Source organism: Neofelis nebulosa, chromosome 1, assembly GCF_028018385.1.
Source record: "Neofelis nebulosa isolate mNeoNeb1 chromosome 1, mNeoNeb1.pri, whole genome shotgun sequence".
NCBI lineage: Eukaryota > Metazoa > Chordata > Mammalia > Carnivora > Felidae > Neofelis > Neofelis nebulosa.
The window spans coordinates 137185779-137198238 of NC_080782.1; positions in this window are offsets into that span (position 1 = coordinate 137185779).

Consider the following 12460-nt stretch of genomic DNA (forward strand, 5'->3'; position numbering starts at 1 on the left):
CAGGTCATGATCTCATGGTTTGTGAGTTCAAGCCCTGCATTGGGCTCTACACTGACAGCATGGAGCCTGCTTGGGATTCTCTCTCTCTGTCCCTCTCTTTCTGCCCCTGCCCCGCACACATATTCTCTCTCTCTCTCTCTCTCTCAAAATAAATGACGAAACTTAAAAAAATTTTTAAACCTTCTCATGACCTCACACAATTCTATATCAAACATTGTCGAACAACAAAACTAGGGATGAATAAGCTCTGTTTGCTCATCTGGCTGATGTCTCTATACACAGAATTGATCTGTAGAGTGTATATTACATCCTGTTGCCCAGGTACATCTTAAGTAACCCAAACCTCAGTATTTCCTGTTTTGTCCTAGAATATTGTTCTATAGAACAATGGAGTTTATAACTTCAGAATTTGAATTCTGCAAGCACTTCTTTCTTAGAAAATAAATTTTACTGCCATTCAGCCTAAGCCTGATCTTTTGTAGATGAGGATTCTTGGTTGATTTATAATCAACATTGTGAACAATATAAATGACATCACTAAGAAGTTATTTCCCTTTTCCAGGCTAAGAAATCATTGTTACCTTAAAGCAGTCACTTAGAATTGTGCATGTTTTCAAAATATTTCCCATCAAAAACATCTTTGTCAATCAACTATATTGGTACGTATTATGTTATTCCCACCTTTGTTGACACTGTAATCTTTATCTTTGACCCTTGCACCATTTTTTTTCTTCCCAGGCCCTATGCATATTGTCTTGTCATCAGGTATAGAACCATTGTATGCACATTCTGAAAAAGTGCCAGTAATTTCTTATTTCTCCCACAACAAAAAATGGCTGTGTCTCTTTCACGGCTTCAGTTTCCAGGAGGTTACTCTGCCCCAGGGCTCTAATAGCATGTCATTGCCACTTTGGTCCAGCAACCTAGTCATGGCTCCCATTGCTGCCAATATTTGGGCTGCCTGGCAATCTTCTGTTGCCTTTTAGGCATGTCCATTGCTTGTGTGCCAAATTTCTTGTGTTCAGTTTCCTCCTTTTAAAAAACATAGTCTGGGGTTGCCTGGGTGGCTCAGTCAGTTAAGCGTCTGACTCTTGATTTTTACTCAGGTCATGATCACGCCATTGGTGGCAGCAAGTGCCACATTGGGCACTGTGCTGGGCGTGGAGCCTGCTTAAGATTCTCTCTCTGTCTCTCAATCTCTCTGTCTCTCTCTCTCCCTCTCTCTCTCTCTGTCAGTCTCTCTCTCTCTCTCTCTCTCTCTCTCTCAATAAATAAATAAATAAATAAGTCTGATTTGTTTCCCTGGTTCAATCCTGACCAGGAAAGGAACAGAGTAACAGTGGGTCTTGCAAACTCTTACAAGACTGGGCCCAGTTTGCTAATTAATGGTCTTACATATTGGACACCAACCTACAGCAGTAGAACAGCTGAAGTCCTCAACTGTTAAATTTTTTGGTAGGAAAGGTCAACTCAGTAATAACAGTATCAACTTTGGCTTAAGGGATGTTTGAAGCAACATTTTGGTATCTGATTTTTCTCCTTAACATGTATAGTAACACTCAAAATAAATGTTCCATAAACGTTAGCCATTATCACCTGCAAAACTTCTTGTACTACTATTCCTCAACAAGCTATTGTCTGGAATTCTGTAGTCCTGAGGAAAATACGTTCATAATTAACCTCAACTTAGGGGTTCATGTATAAACGATTTTGTTAAGGTTATAATTTAATGAAGCTTACATAAGGAAGAGAAAGAGAAGTTCCCTAACGGACTAAAAATGTACTTGCTTAAAAATATGTCTAAAGGTTTGAGATGATGAGAAAGTTCTGGAGATGGATAGCGGTGATGGTTGCACAATATTATGAATGTACTTAAGGCAGCTGAACTATACACTGAGATCGTTAAAATGGTCCATTTTATGTTGTATATTATTTACCGTAATTTTAAAAAGTGACAAACATAAAGTCTAAAGAAAGCAGAAAATGTGGAATTTAGGGATGTCTGACAAATGTATTTTTAAAGATTATGATTTAAAAATATGTCTGTATAAATGTGTGTTAGTCTGATGTGGTTAATTTCAGAGCATAATAACAAAGAAAATGTAAAGGAAAATGAGGCATAGTTTATTTCTTTTCCACTCTGCCATCTGTTCACATTAGCCACGAAGAAACACCCTTATAGAATTCATTAAACTACCAAGATATAATTCAATGTGGTAATAAGTCTTCAACACAATGTACACGATTGCCAAATGACTATGGCAATGACATCATTGTAATGGTCATAATTACATGACAATTCAGATATTTGATCATTCAAACATCAGCAAAGTAACTATTCTTCTTTTTTGTCAGCCTCTAAATACCTCTATTCATTCTTTATTCACGAATCTGTGGCTTTCAGGGAAGAGATAGAAACCCAATCCAGCAATGATGGAGACAAAGCTAGAGAGGGGGAGGAGGGTAAGGTTTTGAGGGAAGGCAGAAAAGAAAACAGTGCACCCGGCACTTTGAGAAGAGGGAGGGAGATGAATGTGCATGAAGCCAGCCTAATTATTGGAGAGTGAAAGGTCATCAAAATCAATTTGCAGCATGATGTACAAAGGTCATTATCAGACTCAGATTTTCTCTGCCCGTTTAAAACACAATAAAAATAAAGTGAGTGCTTTAATAACTATGATTAGTAAAGAAGAAAGCATATCATTGAGCCATCTGTTTAAATATTTGTGCTACCTTAGTTTTACTCAAAACAGCGTGAAAGGAGCAGCGAGGCAATTTTTTTTTTCTTCTGTTTGTTTGCTTTTTACAATCCTGACATTTTCTCCACTGGTTGCTGAGATTTATAACACAGATGAAAGAGCTCCTCTAAAATTACTGCCCTTTGAAATCAATAGCACAGTATTTGTAACGACTTTCTTTTTATTAGAGAGCACTTCATTATTATTTTTATTATAATTTTATGGGACAGTCTGGAACAGAATTCATCATTCACTTATTTGAAGTATCTCACTTACTCAGTGGCACAGATGGCCTGATCTGAGGAGATTTAATCACTCTATATTAGGGCTGCCTTGATGCTAAGTAAATGCAAACCATGAGAGAGACAGTAAGGAAGAAGTAACGTGCAACAATAACATTGTCTTAGGCGCCGTTAAAAACTCTATGGAAGCTAATTGGTTTGAGAACTTTGGAAGTTATGGTTATAAAGCTGGATCATTTTACTTTTCCTCCAAATATTAATATAATAATACTATTATACTGTTATAACATATAATAATGCTATTATATATTAGTATAATAATCCTACTTATGAGGAAGGGATTTTGAAGTTTTTAACTATCGGTAAAAAATACATTTTACACTAAGACTCAATACGTGCGCACACACACACAAATACTCATGCACATACTGACACAAAGCAATTTAAGAAGCAGTATCTGTCATTATAATATGGGATTCACTGTGCTTTTTTCTAACCTCTTTTATTTTTTTTTTTTAAATGCCAGTCATCATCCACCAAACTGTTTTTTTAAAAATGGTCTGGCCCCTTATATGAAAAACAGATTCAGGAGGTTCCTTTGTGTTTTAAATGGAATAATATATGAGAGTGCTTAGTGTGGTATCTGACACATGGTAAACATTTGATATTTATAGCAGTTCTTATGAGAAATGTCTTGAATGAATTTTGCGACTTACTACAGTTTAAAACAACCAGGAAGTGCTCTGTCTATACAAGTGCCTTCTTCTGAAATTTATTTTTTTCTATGTGTTTTCTCCTATCTTGGATTCAGTCACCTGGTTCTGAAAAATTAGCCAACTGACTTGGTATTATAGAAGACCTAGACTGGGCGACGGGAAAACCATAAACTTGAAGGAGATAAATCAGTTGAAGACTGACATTTCCTTTCTCTTTTCAGCTTCCGGGTTCACTGACTTGCTAGATCTTATGTGCATAGTGTGATGTAGGCAAGGAGGTAGAAATGTAAATTCCGTAAAACTGCATCTTTGTAAAAGAGTTACGAAAGTCAGCAAACTGTGACCACAAAGAAAGACAAAAGGAAAAAAAAGGATAAAGAAAAGTAGAAACACATAGGAAAAAAAAAAATGAGGATTGCTCTAACTTTTGTCTCTGTGTTATATCATTCACGTAACTGTTGCAAGCTTGGAAGGAAACTTTTTAAATCTTTCAGCTAACTTGAAGTATCGTCATCCTTAATTTATTTATTAAATAAATATATATTTATTGAGAACCAATGTTTCCACCATAAAAGAACCTATGTTTTATACACGTTTAATTATTTTTGGTTAAGAGAGGAATTATACTTTCTAAAATGTTAAATGCCTCGCCTGTGATAAACTAACCACAAATCAAGAAATATGGAAACATGGTGTTTGTGACATTTTCAGAAACTTGTTCTCGGAGAGTACGAATCTGAAACCCATGACGGCATGAACTTTGAACCAGACTTAGACAACATTAGTCTGGATTACCACAGCTGAGAACCAGGCGAAGGGCATTTTTAGGGAGATCAATAACCAAAGATGAAAAAGAAGTGATAAAAGTATATGGTAAAGACAAAAAGAGGGCTTCCTTTTCTTTATTTTTTTAATGTTTATTCATTTTTGAGAAAGAGAGAGTGTGTGTGGGGGGGGGGGGGGGGGAGGGGCAGAGAGAAAGAAGGAGACACAGAATCCGAAGCAGGCTCTAGGCTCTGTGCTGTCAACCCAGAGCCCAACTTGGGGATTGAATCCACAAACTGTGAGATCATGACCTGAGCCGAAGTCGGACACTTAAGCGACCGAGCCACCCAGGCACCCTAGTGTGCTTCCTTTTCTACGCAGACTCGTGTCATTTCTGTCCACAGGATGAAAAAAAGGAGAATTTTTCGTTGACCTTTGCTATGGACCAAATGCTGGTCTCACCCAAATTCTTATGTTGAAGCACTAACTGTCACTGAAATGGTATTTGGAAATGGAGGCTTTGGGGGGTGATTAGGTTTAGATGAAGTCATGACAGTGGGGCCTCAAAGACACATGGGATTTGTGTCCTTGGAAGAAGAAGGAGGAGGAGGAGGAGGAGGAGGAGGAGGAGGAGGAGAAGGAGAAGGAGAAGAGGGGAGAAGAGAGAAGATACTAGAGCTCTCTATTTTTCTGTCACATGAAAACACAGAGAGAAGGTGTCTGTCTGCAAGCCAGGAAGAACTCTCTCTAGGAACCGAATCTCCCAGCCACTCTGTCTTAGACTTCCCAGCCCCCAGAACTGTGAGAAATAAATGGCTGTTGCATAAGCCACCCAGTCCAAGGTATTTTGTTATAGCAGCCCAGGCTGATTTATACATCTTTAGTATCCAGCATTTGATAAGAGTTGATGAAACGTTACTTGTTTAGCTTTACTGTAGCCATAAACTTCTGAGACGTGTTCTTTACACTGACCTCTGTAAGGACAAGAAAGTAGTGATGGAGATTATGAACAGGCCTACAAAGGTGATGGAGCCTGGCAAAAGCAGGCTGTGGCTGATGAACGGGTGTGAGTTCTTCAGGCAGAAGTGCAGTCTCGGCAGGAGCACAGAAGTGTAGGTAGGAAGGGGAAACGTCCAGCATTTTTCCAATTATTAGCTTTTGTTTTACAGTCGTATTTTTGCCCAAAGTGGCCATTCTCTATCCTCAAGTCCTCAGTTTAACAATGCAAGTTAATAGGAGCTCCAGCATAAGCTTCCGGTCAACAATATGCTGCTTGATGAAGGTGGGGCTGATTAAATTAAATACTATTGACATAGAGGCTTGAAACGCTGAAGCCCAGTCACAGGGATCAAACGATCACAAGAGGAGACGTGTGGGAGAGTTCCTCAGAGGCTTCCCCACTCGGCAGACCTAAAGACAGAATTTCTCCTGTTGACAATCTGATTCGTAAGAGATCTAAGGTAGAAACAGCCTAGCCACCCCCCATGGCTAGTGACTTGATCACAAAATGCAAGGGTCACAGTCATCAGAAGAGATGGGGCCAAGCACAGACCTTCACTGCAGTATTTTTTGATGTTGGGCACCCACACTCTGGAGCCAAAACTGCCTGGATTTGAACCGTGGCTCTGTTCGATAGAGTTGTCCATGCCAACTGCATCTGGACTTGCTTATCTGGAAACAGGAAATGCAATATGTCACAAGGTTGTTAGGAAGATTAGATGAGATGATCCAGGTAAGCCCTAGATCAGGCCAATCATTTCTACTTCTTGGACCTAGAATTTCCCACTTCAAAAACATTCTTGAGAAGAAGGCATTGTAGAACCAAGAATTAAAAGCAGGGGGGAGGGGCTGGGTGCCTGGGTGGCTCAGTTGGTTGAGCATCTGATTGTTGACTTCAGCTCAGGTCATGATCTCATTATCGTGAGATCCAGCCCCACATGGGGCTCTGCAGTGAGCCAGGCGTGGAGCCTGCTTGAGATTCCCTTTGCCACTCCCCTCGCCCCACCCTCCACCCCGCTGCATGGGCATGCATGTGCTTGCTCATATGCATTCCCTCTCTCCCTCAAAACACACACACACACACACAAAACAGAGAGTGGAAGGAGAGTGGGAAGCCATGTAGTCCAAGATAAAGAGAATAAAGCTCAGAAGGATCAAAACCCCTGCCTAGGATTACACAGTTGTCATTAAAAGTCAAAAGCCAAAGACCAACGCTTCTGATTTTCAGGGTAATCCCCCAAACACTCCTGGGGGTGACCTCCACCGATTAGGAACGCTTCTCCGCAAGCTGACGAGATGAGTCAGTCATACTCCATAGACAGTTGTCTGCCCAGACATCCTCTTCCCTTCCTGCTCGTCCATAGCTAGCCTACATCACTGCTCTTAACACATTCTGTTATTGTCAGCAGTTTTGCGTTTTGCTAAAACATCATTGTAATCTCAGATTCTGCCTAAAGCCTCTCACGTTTGAAGTCTGCAGTTCTCTGGCCATAATTAGGCATCTCATTAATATTGTTGTGGCGTGTCTTTCCTGTTTGAGTAGAGACTAAGCACGTCAGTGCCTTCACTGCAGAGAGATGTGTGTATGCAACTACCCTCTGCATCTGCCCTTTCAGAGAGGGCCACCCTGTCGCTTCCCAAATGTGTTTCCTAGAGTTTCTCAATAGTGACTTACTGGTCATCCTGCCCGGTGGGACCATAACCTAATGTATGGGAGAAAATGTAAGGGTTTAAGAGTTCATTCACGCTTCTTGATTTTTCTCTGTTGGCCCAAGTTGCTTTTTAAAATTGTCACAAGTTGGGGCGCCTGGGTGGTGTAGTCGGTTAAGCGTCTGACTTCGGCTCAGGTCATGATCTCACGCTCCGTGAGTTCGAGCCCCGCGTCGGGCTCTGGGCTGACGGCTCGGAGCCTGGAGCCTGTTTCCGATTCTGTGTCTCCCTCTCTCTCTGCCCCTCCCCCGTTCATGCTCTGTCTCTCTCTGTCCCAAAAATAAATAAAAAAACGTTGAAAAAAAAATAAAATAAAAATAAAATTGTCACAAGTTGCTTCAAAAAAGTTTAAGAGAATTAATAATACCTGTGTATCTCTTGTTTCCCCCAAGCCCGGTTTTTCTTGCGTGGCTGAGTAGCTTAAGGAAGGATAAAGAACTTGTTTTGCTAGAAAACAGTTGTTTCGGTACAATAATTTGTGCGTTATGTCATCTTATAGTGCTGAGTGTAAATTTATCTTTGAACCATGTTTTATTAACTTTTTCCCCCATAGAGTTACATCAAAAGACTTTCTAAATAAATGATGTGCTCAGGGCTGCTCGTTCTTACATGCATACCAATTACTTCTATTGGTTGCAAAACACGTAGTCAGTACTTTAAACAACCATGATCATATCACAGACTAAAATATTCAACATCTCCATCTCGGTATGCTGTCACCAGGCAGACAACGATTAGAATTGGTAATCAGTTTCACTGCTGGTAGGTTGAGTGGCACCGATGCATTTTATATCCATGCTTATGCCAAACTCAATTAACATTCGAACACAGTGTATTTCAAACATACTGACCTAACCTCAGAGAACAACGCGTTTATTTATTTCATGTTAAAAGCTCTTACATTTCATGAAGGGTTCTTAAAGCAGAGATATTTATTGTCACAATAATATTTAAGTTGGAGCTTCTGAAGAAATGCAAAAGTAAATACACTTTAAAATTCCTACTGTAAGTGATGCAAGCCCTCACTATGGAAGAAGAGAAGAGCCGCACAGGCTATAAATCTTCCGAATTTTAAACTTATATAGAGATCCTGTCTCCTTACAGATAACATTTTAAGTAGCCTAAGGTTCTTGATGGTTTTTGTATACCCTCCCAAAAGAACAGTTGAAATGAATTTATGTTAAGAGTGAAATTTTAGGTTATGTATATGTGTATTTACCTACTTGTTTATTTATATGCCAGTGTCATCACCAATTATTAATGCGTAAGCCAATGAACTGAATAAGGTTCATACGTGAGATTAAAAAGACTGCACGATGATATATATGGATACATGTGTATGGATGTATGTGTATTTGTGGTATGTATAATAACCTCTTCATTAACAACATATTAACAGTACATAATAAGCTTCCCCATGTCAGATTAGTTACGTATTCAGAACAATAATGAGTCAATAACCATAAACTTAAAAAAATCAGCACTTTTTCAGGGAAGATCACCAATGTAACAATACTGATCTGAAGTTTAGATTGAGTATCGACTGTGAAAACTGGGGCAAGGCTTTGCCAACATGATGGCAGAACATCTGGCTAAAAAAATGAATGGTGTTGTTAAGTCATCCATCTGTTTTGTCTACAGTATGAACAGTCATATAGTAAGAAACACTGGGCTGGTTAGCACAGTATAGATAAAGCATCTCAATATTTAAAATTCTCTCTGAGTTAACATCTGGATAGTGGAACATTTTTTTTTCTTTACATCTGTATGTTTGCAAGTCGCAGAGACACAACCCTGATATACAAGATTAACACTGCGTTTCTTTTCAAAAGTTTGCCATTTATAGCTCATTTAATATTATCTTCTTTTAATCGTATTTGCTGAAACCACATGGTGTGGAAACACACATCGATGAAAAGACAAAGGGATAAAACTGAAAATCTTTCGTATCTCTGAGTAGATTTTGTGAAACATTTATGGGGAGGAAATGGAAAAGAACAATATTAAATGTAAGGATAGCATTTCTCTTCAAACTTGTTTCCCTAGTTGAGTCAAGGATTTTGAACTTGACATTGACAGCCAGTATTGGAAGTTTCCCAGTTTGGGGGAACTAAGTGTTTAATGCACGTAGAAAGAATGTTTTTAGAAGAGGAGGAAGAGGGTGATGCCTGAGTGGCGCAATCGGTGAAGCATCCAACTCAGTTTCGACACAGGTCTTGAGTTTGAGGCCTGAATCTGGCTCTATACTGATAGTGTGGGGCCTGCTTAGGATTCTCTGTCTCCCTCTCTCTCTGCCCCTCCCCTGCCCACATGCTCTTTGTCTCTCTAAATAAATAAATAAATAAATAAATAAATAAATAAATAAAGGAAAAAAAGAAAGAAAAAGATGAAGACAGAGTTCCTTGAATCTCTTTTATATCTCTTTTATTTTTCTCACATTCTTGATGACCTGTGAGCATTTCCTTTATCATCCTTAGAAGCCAGCCTGGAGAACCTAGCCTTACATAGTAGGAGAATATAATATAATTAGTGACAATAGGTTGCAATACTATGACAACCTAGAGGGGAAAAGAAATGCTCTGGCATGGTTTCCCCTGTAGTTTTTTTCGTTTCTCCCTGCAAAGTATAGCTACATTAAAATAAATTATTTTTCTAAAGGTTCCTTGTTAGATGAGAGAAATTTTGATCTACTTTATATGCCTTAAACAAATGCTGATTCTCTGTAGAAAAAGAATTATATTTAAAATTTAATACCAGGAAAAATATTCTTTGTTATCCACTGCTCTTGCCCAGGAGGAAAAAAATATCTCTTTTATTTCTTGTTCAGTAGTGACATTTCTGATGAAAGCATTTGTTTCAGCCAATTTATTTTTGTAGCAAGCTTGATTTTATGTAGCATCACATGGCTCAGTTCAACTGACATCTTTTTTGGTGTGAGCAGGCACATTTCCAGAACAAAACGGAGGCCCAACTTGGGAACTGAATGCAGGTGTCTCCAACTGTACATTTACAATGAACATCCAGACACCCCGCTCATGCTATTAGCATGAATCTCATATAAACCCAAAGCTGTTCACCTGGCAGAAAAGTAACACAATGCTGAACCTACTCTGGCAGAAGATTTTATTGATGCAATTGCCTGGGGTACCCTGGGCCACTATACCCATAAAAAATAATAATTAAGCTGTGGGATATATTACATTCTACAGCTTAGCACCTGAACTAGGCTCAGAGCATTGATTAATATTTCTATTTGTATGTCTTGTTTTCTGTCGGGGAAGGAGGTTCCTACAGACCATCCATCATCTTGCATTTCCATTTTACTTTTATTACTGCCTCTATTAAAAGGGAATCAAGAAAGCAATGAAGTTTCTTTTGTAATAAAACAATAGGAAGGCCTATATCCTGTGCTTTTTAGATTGAAATCATCTAGAGTTACTTGTATTTTTTTATTTGAAACTTCTAAGCTCTAGTCACGCTGACTCCCTGTAGAGCGGGGAGGTGGGATGTGAATCACACAGCGTCGACAGTTTGTGTTTTGAGCGGTGCTTACTAGTCAACCTCCCATGGGCCCAGGAAATTCCTCACCTTAGCCAGACCCAGTGTCCCAGGGGCGTGGACTCCCCTAGGTCTGGAAGCTGTCTTTCCCAGACGACACCTGTAAACAGCTGAAATGTAAAATTCAGACGGACTGGCACCCTCACAGTCTGCTTGTACTGACACTAACCATATTCTCATGCCTACCTTGTAAGAATGGAGACCAAGTAGAACAAAAATCCACTCTGTGTCCAGCAGTTTTCCCAGACTGTCTGGAGCTCTTGATATAGCAGGGAAAGGAAGGAGTCTGTAGGCTTTCTCTTCTTCATGATGTGTGCTTTAAAAATTTCCCCAGTAATCCATATCGTACAACCTGGTGGAATTTTTTCCAAATTCTGCTACATGACAGGTACCAATTATGAAGAAAGCTGTCTTACCTGATAAGTAGTGGTCTACATTCCTTTTGAAGGTGAGAGTATTCTCTTCTAGTCCATTTCTGGACCAGGTGTATGTCCAAGGCATACACCTCTCCAAGGGGAGAGCAACAGACAAGCTTCCATATCACTTCTTTTTTTTTATGTTTATTTATTTTTGAAAGAGAGAGAGAGTGAGCACACATGAGCAGGGGAGGGGCAGAGAGAAAGGGACAGAGAATCCAAGGCAGGCTGTGTGCTGACAGAAGAGAGACTGATGCAGGGCTCAAACCCACGAACCGCAAGACATGACCTGAGCCGAAGTCGGACACTTCACCGATGGAACCATCCAGGTGCCCTGCTTCCGTGTCACTTCCGAAGGGTAAGAGTTTCAGCCAAGTCCAGGCCGGCCCATCTGCCCTGTTGAAACCTGGGGCTTGTCAACAGGAGGCCGGAAGTTGGCAGCAGGACCTCCAGAATGAAGTTGGCAGAATGGCAGAAGCCAAACAGTTCACTGAGACAAGGGCCTGGGACAGGAAGTCTACAATAACTATGCGGGATGATTAGAGAATGAGAAACAGGGAGCAAGACTTTTTCAGGATCGAGAAATTCTGAATCACCCAGAAAGCCAGTCCTAACAACAACAGGTCCTTAAAAATAAAAACAAAAACAAAACAAAGCATAAATAGCCAGACAGAGAACTTTGTGAGGTCTTCAGATGGGGGCAAGCATCATTGGCAACTTATTGGCTGTTGGGCATAAAAGCAATAATGAAATGCATGAGATTCCTGACATCTACTAAAACTCATTTGCCCATTTCTTCCAATCATTAAGAAAGTACTGGGGGTGAGGGGGGAAAGGAAGCAACCTGTCAAGGTAGCACGATCACATGTCCCAGTTTGGGAGGACAGTTGCAGATTTTGTCTTTGTCCTTTGTATAACCACCAAGAGAATCTCCTTTGACTCAAAAAAGATTCCTGGTCTCAGTGACAAACTCCATGGTCACCCTGTTTAGAGGGCTCCAATGGGGAAAAAGAGGGAGGAAACAAGGAGATGGCCATCATCTATTTATTCAACAAATATGTATTGATCTTTTACTCTGTGTCGGTCTGTGGTGATACAGCTATAAAATGAGATGGCCATACCTCCTCTCCTCCTAGAGTCAACCACATAACAGGGAAGATAAACAGCTCAAAGGGAAAGTCAATGTCTGATTAAAATTAATGTAATAAAGGACAACCAGGTGGCAATTAGAGAGTGTTCCCCAAAACTAATATAACTATTCCGAAAACATGAAATCTAAAAAATGAAAGCTGTAGAAAATAGGATGTGTCATTGAC